The 16,826-nt window shown below is 41.0% G+C and overlaps 1 long non-coding RNA gene across 1 annotated transcript in view; it reads right to left on the bottom strand.

Annotated features, from left to right (window-relative positions):
* LOC124502181 (uncharacterized) overlaps nt 1-16,826 on the bottom strand; it is a 37,116-nt gene that overhangs the window by 10,855 nt on the left and 9,435 nt on the right. Inside the window, exon 2 of the long non-coding RNA XR_006959867.1 lies at nt 204-318. This is a non-coding gene — a long non-coding RNA (uncharacterized LOC124502181). The remainder of the gene's footprint in view (nt 1-203; nt 319-16,826) is intronic.

Here is a 16,826-nt window from a genome sequence, read left to right as displayed (position 1 = left end):
ACCCGAAATCTAAAGAGACATCCTGGCACCAAAGTAGTTGCAGTCAGAATCATTGACATCGACTGATTTACTTAGCATTGTACACATTCTTCATAGGATGAGGGGAGATGTGTTCCGAAATGAGTAACTGAAAAATTATAACAGTAAAAGAATAATATTATACTATGAAATGTCCTTAAAAAATTAAATATGTATATCCTTACCTTGGTGTAGATGGAGTAAAATGGTCAGAAGACAACGTGTGCCTGGTGGTGGATTGATCCACAGGCAATTCTGTTCTCAACCCATTGTGCCCACTATAGGGGTTCAGACAACTGCCTGTGGATGGTGAGAGAGGATCAGGTCCTACTACTATCTCAAATCAACACATCCAAACCCAAAAGACTGTACAATTGGTTCTTCACTCAACTCCAACTGATGTAGTCCATCTCATACAGTGATGGAATCCATCCTGTACCACATCAAAGTGTGGTGAGGAATAGAGAGTGGCATCCCTAGACTAACTCATTCCTAGGTACTAACTGTGGGAATGAGACCTGCTCCCTTGTGTTTGGGAGCCCCAGATGGCACCCCATCAATAGTCAGTAAGTGACCACCCCTGTTGCCAGCCTTCTATGCATTCTCTCCCTCTCCCCTAGAGTTCCTCTCTCCCTGTGGTTTCCACATCTCTGGTGTCCTGACCATCAGAGTGGGTTATCATTATCTACTCCACATGGTTCTATGGCTAGATAGGGAAGATTCGGAAGATTCGGTAGAGGTGGTTGGGAAGGAGTCCCTCACAACCATCTGGTCTCTGGGTGAGACCACCTTACATGGCAAAAGTTAACCTCCTGCTAGTATAATTTTCCTACCTTGTTAAGTTAAAAGAGAGTAGGCCTTCTTCCTAGCTTTGGGTTATATTTCAAAAAGCTGCCTTCAATTACCACATTACCCTAGATAAAGTAGCTGCCCCAACCCTCTCTATTCCATTAATTAAATTTTTTCATTCTTAGAATTTAGCATTAGATAAAATTTATATGAATTTTTTTACATACTAATTGTCTCTCTGTCCATCTTCCCCCTGACCCCAGCCCTACTAGAATATAAGCTCCATGGGAACATAGGCATCACTTCTCTTCGACTATTCACTGTTTTATAACCAATTTCTATAAAGGTGCCTGGCACAAGGTAAGTAAGTTCCAGATCTGCATGCCCAATTGTTTATTGCTTTATGATACGGGCATCTCAATGACAACTTGGAAAAAGCAGAATTCTGGAAAGAGTTCCCAGAAAATCTACTCTTCCTCACTTATTTTCTACCACCTACCATTCCAGCCAGCCAGAAAATCCAGTTATCCTGGAATAAACTTCTCTCTCTTCTTTCTCCAATTCCCCACATTCCTCTCCTCTTTCACCACTTTCCTCCTCCTTTCCCTCCACCCATCTCACCCCCTCCATCCTCTCACCACATCTAATTGACTTTCAACTCCAGCCAGTTCTTCCTCCTCAATCAATCCTGCCCACCTGTGTTAGAGCCTCAGTGAAGCCTTTTCCTTAACACTGCAGCTAGCAGTGGTCACCCCTGTGCATCACACCAGTGTGTCTCTTGAGTCAATCAATGCATTTTAGGTCCTTTTAGGATCTCACACTTTCTTAAGAATCTGATAAAAGTCATGGGCCCAAGAAAATCCACATGCTCTTAAACTTCTCTGTAAAATGTCAGGACTCCAGAAAACCAAACCAGGAAGTATCATAATCCCAGACTTCAAGCTATACTACAAAGCTGTAATCATGAAGACAGTATGGCACTGGCACAAGAACAGACACTCAGATCAATGGAACAGAATAGAGAACCCAGAAATGGACCCACAAACGTATGGTCAACTAATCTTTGACAAAGCAGGAAAGAATATCCAAGGGAATAAACACAGTCTCTTCAGCAAGTGGTGCTGGAAAAACTGGGCAGCGACATGCAGAAGAATGAACCTGGACCACTTTCTTACACCATACACAAAAATAAACTCAAAATGGATGCAAGACCTCAATGTAAGACAGGAAGCCATCAAAATCTTCGAGGAGAAAGCAGGCAAAAACCTCTTTGGTCTTGGCCGCAACAACTTCTTATTCAACACGTCTCCGGAGGCAAGGGAAACAAACGCAAAAATGAACTACTGGGACCTCATTAAAATAAAAACCTTCTGCATAGCGAAGGAAACAATCAGTAAAACTAAAAGGCAACCGACAGAATGGGAGAAGATATTTGCAAACAACATATCAGATAAAGGGTTAGTATCCAAAATCTATAAAGAACTTATCAAACTCAACACCCAAAAAACAAATAATCCAGTGAAGAAATGGGCAAAAGACATGAATAGACACTTCTCCAAGGAAGACATCCAGATGGCCAACCGACACATGAAAAAATGCTCAACATCACTCATCATCAGGGAAATCCAAATCAAAACCACAATGAGATACTACCTCACACCTGTCAGGATGGCTAACATGAACAACTCAGGCAACAACAGATGTTGGCGAGGATGCGGAGAAAGAGGATCTCTTTTGCATTGTTGGTGGCAATGCAAGCTGGTGTAGTCACTCTGGAAAATAGTATGGAGGTTTCTCAAAAAACTAAAAATAGAACTACCCTACGACCAGCAATTGCACTACTAGGCATTTAGCCACGGGATACAGGTGTGCTGTTTTGAAGGGACACATGCACCCCCATGTTTATAGCCGCACTATCAACAATAGCCAAAGTATGGAAAGAGCCCAAATGTCCATCGATGGATGAATGGATAAAGAAGATGTGGTATATATATATACAATGGAGTATTACTCGGCAATCAAAAAGAATGAAATCTTGCCATTTGCAACTATGTGGATGGAACTGGAGGGTACGATGCTAAGTGAAATTAGTCAGAGACAAAAATCATATGATTTCACTCATATGAGGACTTTAAAAGACAAAACAGATGAACATAAGGGAAGGGAAACAAAAACAATATAAAAACAGGGAGGGGGACAAAGCATAAGAGACTCATAAATATGGAGAACAAACTGAGGGTTATGGGAGGGGTTGTGGGAGGGGGGATGGGCTAAATGGGTAAGGGGCATTAAGGAATCTACTCCTGAAATCATATGCTAACTAATCTGGATGTAAACTTTAAAAAATAAAAAATTAAATTACAAAAAATATTTAGAATGTGAAAAAAAATGTCAGGACTCTAAGTACTTATTGCAACAAGCATCATGGTTATTTTGTTATAACCATTTTTTTTAAGATTTTTAAAAATTTTTAATTGATCTCTTCACCCAACAATAGGGCTTGAATCCACAACCCTGGGATCAAGATTCTCATGCTCTACCAACTGAGCCAGCCAGGTGCCCCTTTAAAACTATTTACTTATACACCTATCTCTTTCACTAGAATGTAAGTCCTCCTCGGACATGTTTGTGTCATGTTTTATCTTTTTCCTTTAATCCCTTTGCATGTAGCACTGCGTTTAGTATGCACAACATACTAAAAAATGTCCATGGACTATCTAGTGCAATATTCAGGTATCAGATTAATACAGCATTTCCAAATACTAGTCATTTGAGTAACACTCTCACAATTTTTGCCATATCTGCCACAACTTGTCCTATTACTTACTTACCTACCATTTGTGGTAAATTATTTGCAAAATTATTGCCAAAGCTTCTTTCCATCTCTGGACATGAGTGCCTCTAATCTCCCAAAAAGATGTGAAGTCTATTTCTCTTCCCCTTGAATCTAGACTTGTCCAGTCACATGCTTTAACCAGTCGAATATAGCAGAAGTAATACTTTTTGACTTCCAGGTCTAGGCCTTAAGAAATTTTTCAGCTTTCTTTTTTAATCTCTGGAGATCCATCTATGATGTGAAAAAGCCCAAGTCAGACTACTGAATGATGAGAGGCCACATGGAGAAAGAGGCTCAGCCAGTTTCAGCCATTCCAGCCACTCCAGCTGGGCTGACAGGCATGAGGGAAGCCATCTTGGACCTCCTGGCCTCATCCAAGTTCTCAAGATGAAGGAATGACCCCATCGGATATCATGTGGAGGAGAAGAATTGCCCAGTTGAGTCTCGCTAACCCGCAGAATCCTAATAAGTCACTGTTTCTTAAGCCACTATGTTTGGGGTAGCTTGTTACACAGCAACAGAGAACTGATTTACTGTATTTCCTTAAATAAACTTTTTTTTAACAAGTATATGTGAAAAGAAAATTTTTGTCACTTCCATAGGGAAAACTAGTATCACTTTTCATAAAACTAAACACAATGAAAAAAAATGAATAAAGCAATGTTATTCACTTCTAGCCAAATACTGCTGCATACGGAAGCCTCTGCATTAGTTCCAAAGGAAGATGCTCAAATGTCAGAAAAGTATTAAAAGATACACCGGAAGTAAACTGGAAATCTCTCTTTGGTGTAAACTGGACTGAAAGAAAATAGAATGAAAATAACATGCTCACTCATCCTGATATGTGATATTATTTAGTGTTCTATCACCAAAAATCATTATTTTGCAGCTATAGGTACTAAATAATAACCAAGGTGGTAAACAGCCATGGCAAAAATTGAGAAAGTTACTCAAATGACTGACATTTGGAAGATGCTGTATTAACCTAATACCTAAACATTGAGACAGGACCCAACTCTTTTAGTACCTTCTACACAACAACACAATGCTAAACAGAGAAGGGTTTGAATGAAAGATAAAACATAATGCAGTCCCATCCTAGAAATACTTCTATTCTACTGGAGGAGACAAGGAAGTGAATAAACAGTGACCATTCACTAACCATGGTAAATGTAACTGTATTAGATTTACAATATAAAGTCCATGGACTCAGACTTCAAATCTCTTATATTCTATATAAAAGTTTGAGGGTAGATGGCTATTTTGGGGTCCATAACTTTCACCAGATCCTCAAAGGGATCCCCTAGAGTCCCACCCCGTAACCAGGGAAACACTGGATTAGATAATGCATATCTATTATTCTTGGTTCAGTTGTTTCTACCTCAAGACTTTTCCAGATTGCCTGGACATTCCTTTTTAGTTTGTAATTCTGAAATCAAAACTCTGGCCTTCTCTTTCCTTTTTATGATTTTATACCTTTCTCACAAAACTATAAAAAAGTTCTCTTAAACTCCCTGATGACCAACTCCCCTATAGATCTCAACCATATTTTAAGCTCTTTGAAACTAGAGACATGTCATATAACTTCCTGCCTTCTATTATCAATAAACATCTGCTAAATGAAGAATAAACCTCCTAGAACTCCTACAGGAAGTTTTTCCTGCTGTCTAGGACTGATTAAAAATGTGTTTTCTATTGCTCAGACTATGAACACTTGAATGTGAATTGAATCTGAAATGTGTGTATAATAAAATAGTCGGGGAAAGAAAGCACCAAGTTCTTCCTGCATTGTGTTCTGTGTGTACATTCACAAATGTCTGCCTGGACTGGCATTCTGTGTCTATGCCTGTTTAGGTCAATGTTGAATATTTTAAATGGTGTGGGGACCATATTTGTTTACACACTGCATGCAGCAGCCATTGCCAAGTTATTCACACACAGGGACTCAGGACCTCTCCCAGGCACGAAAGTGCTGCTGTTGATATTTATGCTTTTCTCACTGTTTCTTCTTATATCCTATTGCTTGAACATAGCAATTTTGCTTTTCTTTGGAACTTAAATCAATGAACAATATAGACCTCTAAAAGTTTAGTACTCTCATCAGAATTTTTTTTTATTTTAGCCATGTTGGGAACTAAGTGAGCTGAAGTTCCCTCTGTTCAGAGTTCTTGAAGGTTTGACATTTAAATTTATTCTAAAATAGTTTTTGCATGAAAAACCAAGAAAGGGAGGATTGTGGTTTGTACCTTGGCATGGAATTTTATATGAGTGGGATAGAAACAGAGTGGTGGTGTTGGAGCAGTCTGCACGATTTACTGGCACTGGTTGGGGTCGGAGTGGCCCAGTGTCCAGACAAGTACATCATTCATATGACTAATTCTAGCTTTGCCTAGCCTTCACTTCCACCCCCCATACATACACACCATCAACATATATGGAGATATTAGTAAAGCTATCATCTTTGAAATGATTGATTCTCCCCGATGACTCTCCATGCCTGGGCTTTTCCACAAAAGAAGCGTGCCTTCAGGACAAGGGATTGCCAAGGGCAGCAAATCGACGGGAGAAGTCCTGTAAAACTTTCTGAGGGGACAGAATGAAACATCTTTCATTCCATGATGTTCTCCAGTGGGTATGCTTCTGAGCCACTGGTGCATCTGAAAATATTATGTATATATATACACACACATTCTAAACTTTAGTATTTTTTTCTAAATACTTTTTAACCTAACATTTAATTTTTAAGGTGTATTTAAGTACCGCCTAAATATACTCCTGGGTTACTCATGTTTTATTTTAGTTCTTAAAATACTCTTTTCATTCCTCTGTATCTCTGAAATTTTTTTTAAGTTTATTTATTTATTTTGAGGGAGAGAGGGAGAGAGAGAGCAGGGGAGGTGCAGAGATAGAGGGAGAGAGAGACTCCCAAGCAGGCTCCGCACTACGAGCCCAAGGCGGGGCTCAATCCCATGAGCTGAAATCAAGAGTCAGGCGCTTAAGCACTGAGCCACCCAGTGGCCTATATCTGTGAACTTTTTAAGTAATAACACTTCCTTATAACTAGGAGTTTTAACTGATTAACCATGACCTGACATGATAGTTTACAAAGACTTAATATACATTATGAATGTGTAATAGAAAGCACTTGCCACTTGGAATGTACTGCTCACCTAACATAAAGTAGCAGATTTTGAGGAAAATGCCTGGTACATGTTAAAGCCCTACCTCCAGTGGCCCCACACGATTGCAGTGACAGCCCTTGGAAGAGCAGGGAGCCAGCTGAACTCTCACATCTTTTTTCTTAGAGCTTCTTCCAAAAGAAAACAAAGCAGATGTGTGTATTTTCTTGTGTTGAAGGTAGAAGGTTCTAGAAGTACATGTTAGCTGGTGCCTGAGATGCCAACAGAGCGGATAAAGAAAATGGGGTGAATACAAAGAAGTTTAACCAGAGGTCTCCCTGGAATGATTCCTTCCAGGTTGAAAAATCTATTATCCTCTGGTTCGGGGCAATTGAATGAGCACAAAACCCTGCTTCTCCCCAGATCTAAAGAGCAAGAGGAAACTGTGGAATGTTAACGGAAAGGTGGTTTGGTGGATGAACGGGCAGGAGGGTGCAGTCCAAATGCAGTTCCTCGAAGACTATGGTGGGAGAGGCAGGTTCCAGGTGCTTTAAGCCTCTACACAAGTAAATGGGGTAACGAGGCCATCTGTACATTGCATGCATCTGGAGATGCCCTCCACCTGGTGAAGGCACCCTTGTGTACCTGAAGGGATTGTGCATTCACACAGTCATCCCCGTGGTGGGCTCCTCTGGAGACAAGAGCAGGAAAAAGACATTGAATCTCAATCTTGGGAAGTAAATACCCCTTCCCTATTTCCTGGGTCCACAGAACCCAGAAACAGTCAAAGTATCTGGGTTCAATCCCCTGCCCTACCGTTTATCAACGCGTGACCTTACGTTAGAGGCTACACTGGTCTGAGCCCAAGTTTTTTTAAACTGCACAATACATATAGTGCATTTAAACTGACATACATATAGTGCTTGCTTTACCAACATGAAGTGGCGAGGATAAGGACAGCCCTGGGAACAGTGCCCACAGGTGTGTGTCTATTGGGGCGGGGGGGAGAGGCACCGGTGCACACGGTTCACCAGATGTACGGCAGATGGCACTTTAGTCTGTCAAATACGCTAACTGCCCGCGAAGGCCAGCTGAGCCATACCAAGTGGACGTCTGTGCTCCCGACCATGGAGGTCCCTCTGAGCCCACACCGCAGCCTCCCTCCTGTAGTCACGTGAATGCTCATGTCCCTCCACTGGCGCTCTGGAGCCCATCCCTTCTCACCCTACTCCAAGACTTTGCTCCAGCAATTGTCTACCTACTCCTGCATCATTGAGTTGTTGCTCTCTACTGGATCATTCCCAGCACACAAATGTGCTGTAATAACTCCTTCCATTAAAAAATTTTAAAAAGTGTTCCTGGTCCCACATCTTCCTCCTGCTACCGTTCCATTTCTCTTCCTTTTAAGAGTAAAACTCCAACTCCTCAAAGAGTCGTAGTCTGCCTCCTGTCCAGCCCCTCCCACTCCTTCCAGAATCATTTCAAACAGCTCTCACCCTCATTACTTCATTGGAATAGTTCCTGTGGAAGTCACCACTGACCCCTCCCCATGGTGCTACATACAAACGTCTGCTCTCAGCCTCCTCCCATTCACCCTGTCCAACACCGGACACACTTGCTCACTCTCTTCTTAAAATATTTGGTTCACTTGGTTTCTAGAACTTCATTCTGCTCAGAACCCTAGAAGGGCAATCCCTTTCACATGGCATAAAAACCAAAAGCCTTAGAATGGCTTAAAAGGCCCTCTCTGACTACTCTTCTGGGAATATTCTTCCAGATAACCAAAGAACTCACTTCCTGAATCCCACCAGCTCAAATATCACCTTCTCAGTCTGCAAGTCTTTCCCTGGTCCTGTAACTAAAATAACTGCCTCTTTAACCTCCTGTCTCCCTTACTAGAAGCTTAATATTATAATCTACATTGTACAAGTGTATGTTTACTTATTTTACATAAGCTTGTTTTGTCCACTGCCATTTCACCAGCACCTACGACAGTATGTGCACATAGTAGGACTTTAGTTATTTATGGAGTGATCCAGTGAAGTAATCCTAAGCCCTGGAAACTGGACAGAGGTTGTGCACACAGCCAGCCTTCAATGTTTAGTTCGAAGAGGAGAAATTGTCAGAATAGAGGTGGACAGTGCTAGCTAGAGATGTTCTGTATACCCTATTTCTATCGTGCTGGATGAATCTCTCCCTGTGGGAAGGTGAAGCAGGACAAAAGCAACATGATGGTTTTGAAAAGTTTCTACAGTACCAGAGAAGATGTTCACGTCTTGTTTGGTGTCCTAAACTGAGGTGTATGAAAATGTGAGCTCCATAAAATGAAAGGAAGAAATTCAAGAACAGATAGACTAAGATGACAGGAGAAAAGAGTATGAAGCTACTAGTATAAGAAAAAAAAAGGCAAGGAAACTTAAAATGCCGTATCAGAATTAAAGTATTCCTTTGAAGCAATCACAATCATAATGGGTATTGCAGAAAATTAATTGTGCTGTGAGTGGATCACTTTAGCAGCCCTTCCAAAATGCAGAACAAAGGTGAAAAAAATGCATAAAAAAAGACTAAAAGTGCTTTTCCAAAATATTAACAACGTCAGTATCTTCAGTGATTTTGGTTGTCCTTCCTACATACTTTTTTCTACGTTTTCCAAATTTTCCAAACATATGTGCAGAATCGTAATAATCAGGGAAAAAGGGAAAGGAAAAAATTAAATTTAAATCTTAAATTATTTGTTTATAGTTTTTTTTTTTCTTTGAGAGGACAGGGAAATTATTCCCTAGCCCGCTGTGTCCCTTCAGCCTAGCAATGCTATTCTTCCCCTCTGGCAGTCAACCATTTAATCCAGAAATTCCCGTAAAACTTGTTTTATTGGAAGTCACTGTAGGATTTAGCCTTTTTAATATGACTAGATCAAGGGGTGTCTGGGTGGCTCAGTCAGTTAAGCATCCAGCTTTGGCTCAGGTCATGATCTCACGGTTCGTGAGTTCAAGCCCCACATTGGGCTCTGTGATCACAGCTCAGAGCCTGGAGCCTGGATTCTGTGTGTGTCTCTCTCTCTGCCCCTCCCCTGCTCATGCTCTCTCTCACTGTCTCTGTCTCTGTCTCTCTCCCTCTCTCAAAAATAAACATAAAATAATTTAATATGACTAGATCTGAGAAAGGTCCTAATCCCTTGGGTAAAAGTGGGAGCACTAAGAAACAAGCATGAAACAGAGGATAGTGTTTTCTTCATTTTCCTCTACTTCTCTTGTGATGCATACACAGCCATTTTGTGTAACTGCCTGTTAGGACAGAGATTGCCAATTCCACTTAAGAGTACATATTTTGGGTAAGAGGTAAGAAACCGTGCTTGGGCTAAGGGGCCTATGTGATTGTTAGTGTTCTGATGGAAAATTTGCCTCAAGACCCTACAGCCCTAATGTGGTAGCCTTGGCTGCTTCGGCCAGCTTCCAAGACTGCAGTTAGGGCTTTTAAACTTCAATTGGCTCTGCTGGTATGTAGTGTTATTTCTTTAACTCCTTCCCCAAATTTGCAAGCTTGTTTCTTCTTAAATGCTCCATGAGATGATGCATGAATGCATTTTATTTCCTCAATGGAAATGTAGATGCTGCACAGCTGTTAGACTTGAAATCACCAGGTGGTACTTGGAAGCAGGAACTAAGATGCTGTTGCCAGGGTAACCACACATTCTTCCAGCTATGGGAAGAGCTGCCATGTTTTCTATGCTCTTAGGAATATAGTTATAAAAGGATTGGCTTAGTGCATACGAATATTTACTATTTAAAGAGAACACCCATTTCTCCATAAGCCAGTAGAATATTTGTTGATTATTCATATGCCTGAAAAAGACATTTTATCTTTTCAGGGCATCAGGTCTCATCTTTCTTTGCCATTAGAATTGTAAGGATCTAGAGATAACTAATGTTTTATGCTACCCGTAACATACTGGCACATCTCATTTTATATATTAGATTCATTTTAAATAAGCAATTAGAGCTTGGTATTTATACCCCTGTGAATTCTGTAAGAAAATACATTTATGGAATGTATTTATCAGTTATGAAAATTGTTATCTCCATTCACAGTAGAGTCTGGGAGATGTAGAGGCTAATCTGAGGTTCTCAAAATTGTAGGCATTTGACAAACCTGTAGGGTGGTTTGGGACACAGCCTGGCATGTATAGGGTCCTACAACACTAAGAACAAAGCAAAAATGAAGCCAATGACATAAATATTCTTCCTTCCTTCCTCCCTCCCTCTTTCCTTTTTCTAAGATCTATTTACCAAGCCCCTACTCTGCATTAGGACTGTGGCTGGTGCTGTGAAAGCTTCTCTAGAGATTAAACCCAGCAGCAGAGGTGCAGGTAGTATGCAGGCTCATCCACAGTACTAGATTTTGTCAAACTGTTTTCCAAAGGGGTAGTGCCAGTGAAATTCTCCCATGAGCGATGCAGAAGATTCCTGTTTGTTCTACATCTCCACCAAATTTGGTTTCTGGTGGATACAAAATCCTATATTCTGACAGTTTTAACTTTGCATTGCCCCGATCACTAAGTTCTCATGATTATCGACCATTTGAGTTTTCTTTTCTGCACACTGCCGATTCACATCCTTTACCCATTTTTCTGCTGGGTTGATTTTAGGGATTCTTTATATAACCCGTACATGAATTTTTCCATATGTTTAAATCTCTTTCTTAGTTGCTCACTGGTCTTTCACTTGTTTACATGTCTTTTAATTTTAGAAGTTTCTAATTTTAACATAGTCAAATTTATTTGTCCATGTTTTTATGATTTTTGTACTTTGTTTAAGACATCCTATCTCAAGTGCATAAAATGTTTCCTTTAGATGTTTAAAAATTGTGCTTTACACATTTATGTCTTTAAGCCAGCCATAACTGAGTTTTGTGTATGGTATGATATAGAAACCTAATTTTCCTTTTTTTTTCCCTGTTGTACCTAAATCCATTAGTCAACCATTAAGTTTTCCCTAATCTGGCCTCTCATATATACCATGTTTTCATATATGTATGTATGGAACTGTTTCTAAATTTTCCATTCTGTCCCATCAGCATGTATGGCTAAGCTTTTGTCATTACTATGCTGCCTTGATTACCCTAGCTTCATAATAAGTTTTGATATCTATTAAGGTTAAATTCTGCACCTTGTTCTTCAAAGTTATGTTTTTTTTTTAACGTTTATTTATTTTTGAGACAGAGAGAAACAGAGCATGAACGGGGGAGGGGCAGAGAGAGAGGGAGACACAGAATCGGAAGCAGGCTCCAGGCTCCGAGCCATCAGCCCAGAGCCCGACACGGGGCTCGAACTCACGGACCGCAAGATCGTGACCTGAAGTTGGACGCCTAACTAAGCTACCCAGGCGCCCCAAAAGTTATGTTTTTTTAAGTTTTTTTTTAAAGCTTATTTATTTTGAGAGAGAGAGAGAGAACCTGCAGGGGAGGGGCAGAGAGAAAGGGGGACAGAGTATCCAAAGTAGGCTCCATGCTGACAGCAGAGAGCCCCAGGTGGGGCTCGAACTCACAAACCATGAGATTATGACCTGAGCCAAAGTCTGACACCTAACCAAGTGAGCCACCCAAGCACCCCTGAAGTTTATTTATTTATATTTAGAGAGACATATGCATGCGAGAGTTGGGGCAGAGAGTGAGGGAGAGAGAGAATCCCAGGCAGGCTCCATGCTGTCAGCACAGAGCCCAACATGGGGCTCCATCTCATGAACCATGAGACCATGATCTGAGCCAAAATCAAGAATCTGGATGCTTGGGGCGCCTGGGTGGCGCAGTCGGTTAAGCGTACGACTTCAGCCAGGTCACGATCTTGCGGTCTGTGAGTTCGAGCCCCGCGTCGGGCTCTGGGCTGATGGCTCAGAGCCTGGAGCCTGTTTCCGATTCTGTGTCTCCCTCTCTCTCTGCCCCTCCCCCGTTCATGCTCTGTCTCTCTCTGTCCCAAAAATAAATAAACGTTGAAAAAAAAAATTTTTTTTAAAAAAAAGAATCTGGATGCTTAACCAACTGAGCCACCCAGGCACCTCTTCCTCTTCAAAATCATCTTAACTATTTTGGGCTCTTTGCTCTTACATGTAAAATGTATAATACTTCATTGAACTGGTATCATCATCACAAGGATTTTATGCTACAGATTATGCAATTGGTTTTTACATACAAAGGTTAATTAGACAATATACAACCTTATCATTGGCAGCTTGGCTGCCAATTAAGTTGCATACACAAATTCTAAAAATGCCATACCCCAAAATCATGTCAAAAAATGATTTCTGGGGGCGCCTGGGTGGCGCAGTCGGTTAAGCGTCCGACTTCAGCCAGGTCACGATCTCGCGGCCCGTGAGTTCGAGCCCCGCATCGGGCTCTGGGCTGATGGCTCAGAGCCTGGAGCCTGTTTCTGATTCTGTGTCTCCCTCTCTCTCTGCCCCTCCCCCGTTCATGCTCTGTCTCTCTCTGTCCCAAAAATAAATAAACGTTGAAAAAAAAAAAATTAAAAAAAAAAAAATGATTTCTGTAAGGGATGCCTGGGTAGTTCAGTTGGTTAAGCGTTCGACTTCAGCTCAGGTCATGATCTCGAGGTTTGTGAGTTAGAGCCACACGTCGGGCTCTGTGTTGACAGCTCAGAGCCTGGAGCCTCTTCAGATTCTGTGTCTTTCTCTCTCTCTCTCTCTCTCTCTCTCTGCCCCTCCCTCGCTCACACTGTGTCTCTGTCTCTCAAAAATAAACATTAAAAAAATTTTAAAAAAACATTGCTGTATGACTTTGGTTGATTATGAATACTGACAGGCTTTGGGCCTTTCCTCAGAAAAAGACTCAGCCATCTCACTCTACTTTGTATAAAGCTCCCATCAGCAATCTGTGGCTAATTCTTTCCCCTCTGGATCAGTGTCAGTAGTTGGCAGCAGCTTCCATGCTTGCTGAAGACACCAGCAGAGGCCCCAGCACTGGCTTACTAGCCAGTGTGGGACATGAGACCGAAAAATGTCCCCTATCATCTACTCTACTCCCCTACCGCCTCCATGCTGCTTGCCCCTCAGAGTCCTCAACATTAATCGCACTTTTAGGATAGGATTTAAATTAGTCTTTGCACATTTGGAAACTTCAGGCTTGTCGCTGCCTCGATAGCAGATGTAGGAATCTTGCAGGGCTAAGATAATGTTATATGTATCTTTATACTCCTTTCACATATTTACTACATAACAGCGCTCAGAAATATCTTTTTAAAAATATAGTAACACAATCATTTAGAGCCACCATAGCTATCTCTGTCTTCATCAAATTCTGGGCATGAACTTTGAGCACATTTTATGTGTCAAGCATACTACTGAATACTTTTCATACATCTTTCCAGATTATCCTTATAGCAGTCTTGCAAGGTAGGTAATACAATCCCAAACTTGCAGGTGAGGAAATTGAATACCAGAGAAGTTATTGCCTAAGGAAGGTGCAGTAACTCACAGTAAGTGATGAACATTCAAACCCAGAAAGTTTCACATTCCAAAGTCCTTGCTCCTTCCTACAACACTTCAGACTATGTTAAAATCTTCTAGTTTAAAACAATAAACATAACTATTTGCATTTTAGGGATACTTACTTACAAATTGCTATATGCCTACATGGTGAACAATTCAATCATTTATTTGAAATGCATTAAGTGCTTATTATATGGCACTCTGCCTGGATATTCTTTTTTTTTTTTTAATGTTTATCTATGTTGAGAGAGAGAGAGCACCAACATGGGGAGAGGCAGAGAGAGAGAGAGAGAGAGCACGCACCAGATTGGGGAGAGGCAGAGACAGAGAGAATCCCAAAATCTGAAATCAAGAGTCAGACGCTTAACCAACTGAACCACCCAGGCGCCCCACGCCCTGGATATTCTTAAAAGCCACTCAAAATTAACCTGAGTGTCAACACACCCTGAAAAAAAGTTAGAAAAAGTGAAAATATCGAATTAGCTAGGACACATTACAAGTAAAACAAACAGAAATTCAAGATTCTCTGACTGATTACTTTGAGAGGCTGCAGATATGCTAACTACTACCAATTTTGCCAAAGAATTGTATATTGTCCTTTTGTCTGGTCTGAGTTGAAAATCCTAAGAATTTTAAACCATTCCAAAAGATTCTGTATATAAGTTGGGACAAATTCACAGGCTAGCTACCAATGTAGATATTTCCCACTACGTGAATTGTGCTACATATCATCAAGTGAGCAAAAGAGGTTTTAAAGTTGTACTACTGGTTAAGTCTACGGAAAGTATGGGGAGGGAGGAAATCTCTAATTCTAGTCAATAAAAAGTGAAAAGCCTGGTTCTCTTCATAGCCTTTGGGTAGCACAGTATGTGGATCTCTGAGCTTCGGTTTTCCAGTTTGTAAAAATGGAGATCATAACCGCCATCTCAAAAGCTCAGGTTGATTAAATGTGATCATGCATTTGAAAAGTACTTTGGAAATTGTAATGCATTTTTGCATTCAATTTGCAACTGAATGCATGCAACATTATTAGATAGAAGCATGATCATCAAAACACCTGTTTCTGGAGTTAGGCTTATACTAACTTATGAGTGAGCTAAAAAAGCAGGCTTCCTGCTCATTTTAGAATGGAAAAAAACCAGGGCAGGAGATGGGAATGGAAATGACAGGTTTCTAAGAAAAGGGTAAGATTAGAACAATAGAAGTTATTTCAAGTTTCCCTAAGAATGAGAGTAAATATATTTGAAACAATAAAACTTTTTATAGGGAGTAGTCTCTTTGTGGGGGATAGTAGAGATACTACCTTCCAAATTTCAGGACCACTCAAACTGTAAGAAAATAGTCTGGGGAGGTAATGTCAAAGAACCAAGACTTTCTGCTGTGTTTGGTTGAATTCCAAACTTCAATGGGATTTTAATCTATTGCATATCCAATGAGGAATCTGACTGTGGATAATACTGAAAAGAAATATTTGATGAGAAACAGGAGAGGCCAAAACTCACAAATCTTGTGAGGCCGCTCCTGATGTGATTCTATGTCAATAGACAGACTGGTTTACCCAGGGCCTTTCCCAAGCTCTCAATCTTTCAGTTACAGCTTGCTAACTATTGGAAATAAAAGAAAATGCATCATCTTAAATCATAAGCGTATGTAGAAAAAAAGAACCAATGGTACTGTAGAAATATGATTTATGGCTAAAAGGGTCTAATACTCTGGTGTGTCCTTCTTTGTTTTTAGACTCCTGAAAGTTTCAGCAGCACCCTAACCCTAAATTAAGTGCCTTAATAAAACCTCTGGTGAAAAACAGCCTTGGACTGTCAGCAAGATGCTTGTGGATTATTGTAAGTTGTGATTAGCAATTGTCCATTGGATTCGACGACAAAAACCACGAAACCAGCTCTTCCCCAACTCCAGCTATTTAAGTCAAGTAAGACAGAACAGAATGAACAACACATATTCTGAGCTGAAGCCTAGGAGGGGACATTCAAAAACCTGCCTTCCGGGCTACTGCATTCAATGTAGCTTGTGTTCTGCACTAAATCCTGGGCAGAGGAGGTGGTAGGGGCTGCCATCCAGCCTGTACTCCACTTTCAAGCTCTGTCCCTGGGGATGGGACTCTGTCAGCCAGCATGACGAGGAACCTTCTTCAAGTGAAAGGCCTCACGCCTCTGAAGGGCTGCAACAGCACAAGGCTAACTGACACAGAACTGTCACCTGGACTTGTGTGCCCTGTCTGGCTGACTCACTAGTGACTCCCTAAATGACTCACAACTCTTCCAATTTGTCCGGAGTAAGCCCTTCACATCATTCAACTACAAATGCTTGACAATCCACACCCTGACTCTGTCCATCACCCACTGTCGGGTAACGCCAAGGGTCTTTATCTTTAATTGGAAATAACATAAACACATCGTGATCCAGCAAGTCCCCAACCTGAGACTTTGAGCAATGGCGTTACACTCTGCTATACCTTCCTCACCTTCTTGTCCTCCAGCTTTGGCCCCAGTTGGATGGGAGCACGTGGAAGACGTTTCACAAGAGATCAATCCCAAGGATGATCTCTCTTTT

The sequence above is a fragment of the Lynx rufus genome, unplaced genomic scaffold (assembly GCF_022079265.1).
Source record: "Lynx rufus isolate CCGP_SWC_20201006 ecotype Redwood Valley unplaced genomic scaffold, mLynRuf1.p SCAF_7, whole genome shotgun sequence".
Lineage (NCBI taxonomy): Eukaryota > Metazoa > Chordata > Mammalia > Carnivora > Felidae > Lynx > Lynx rufus.
This window is presented reverse-complemented; position numbering and strand designations above follow the sequence as displayed.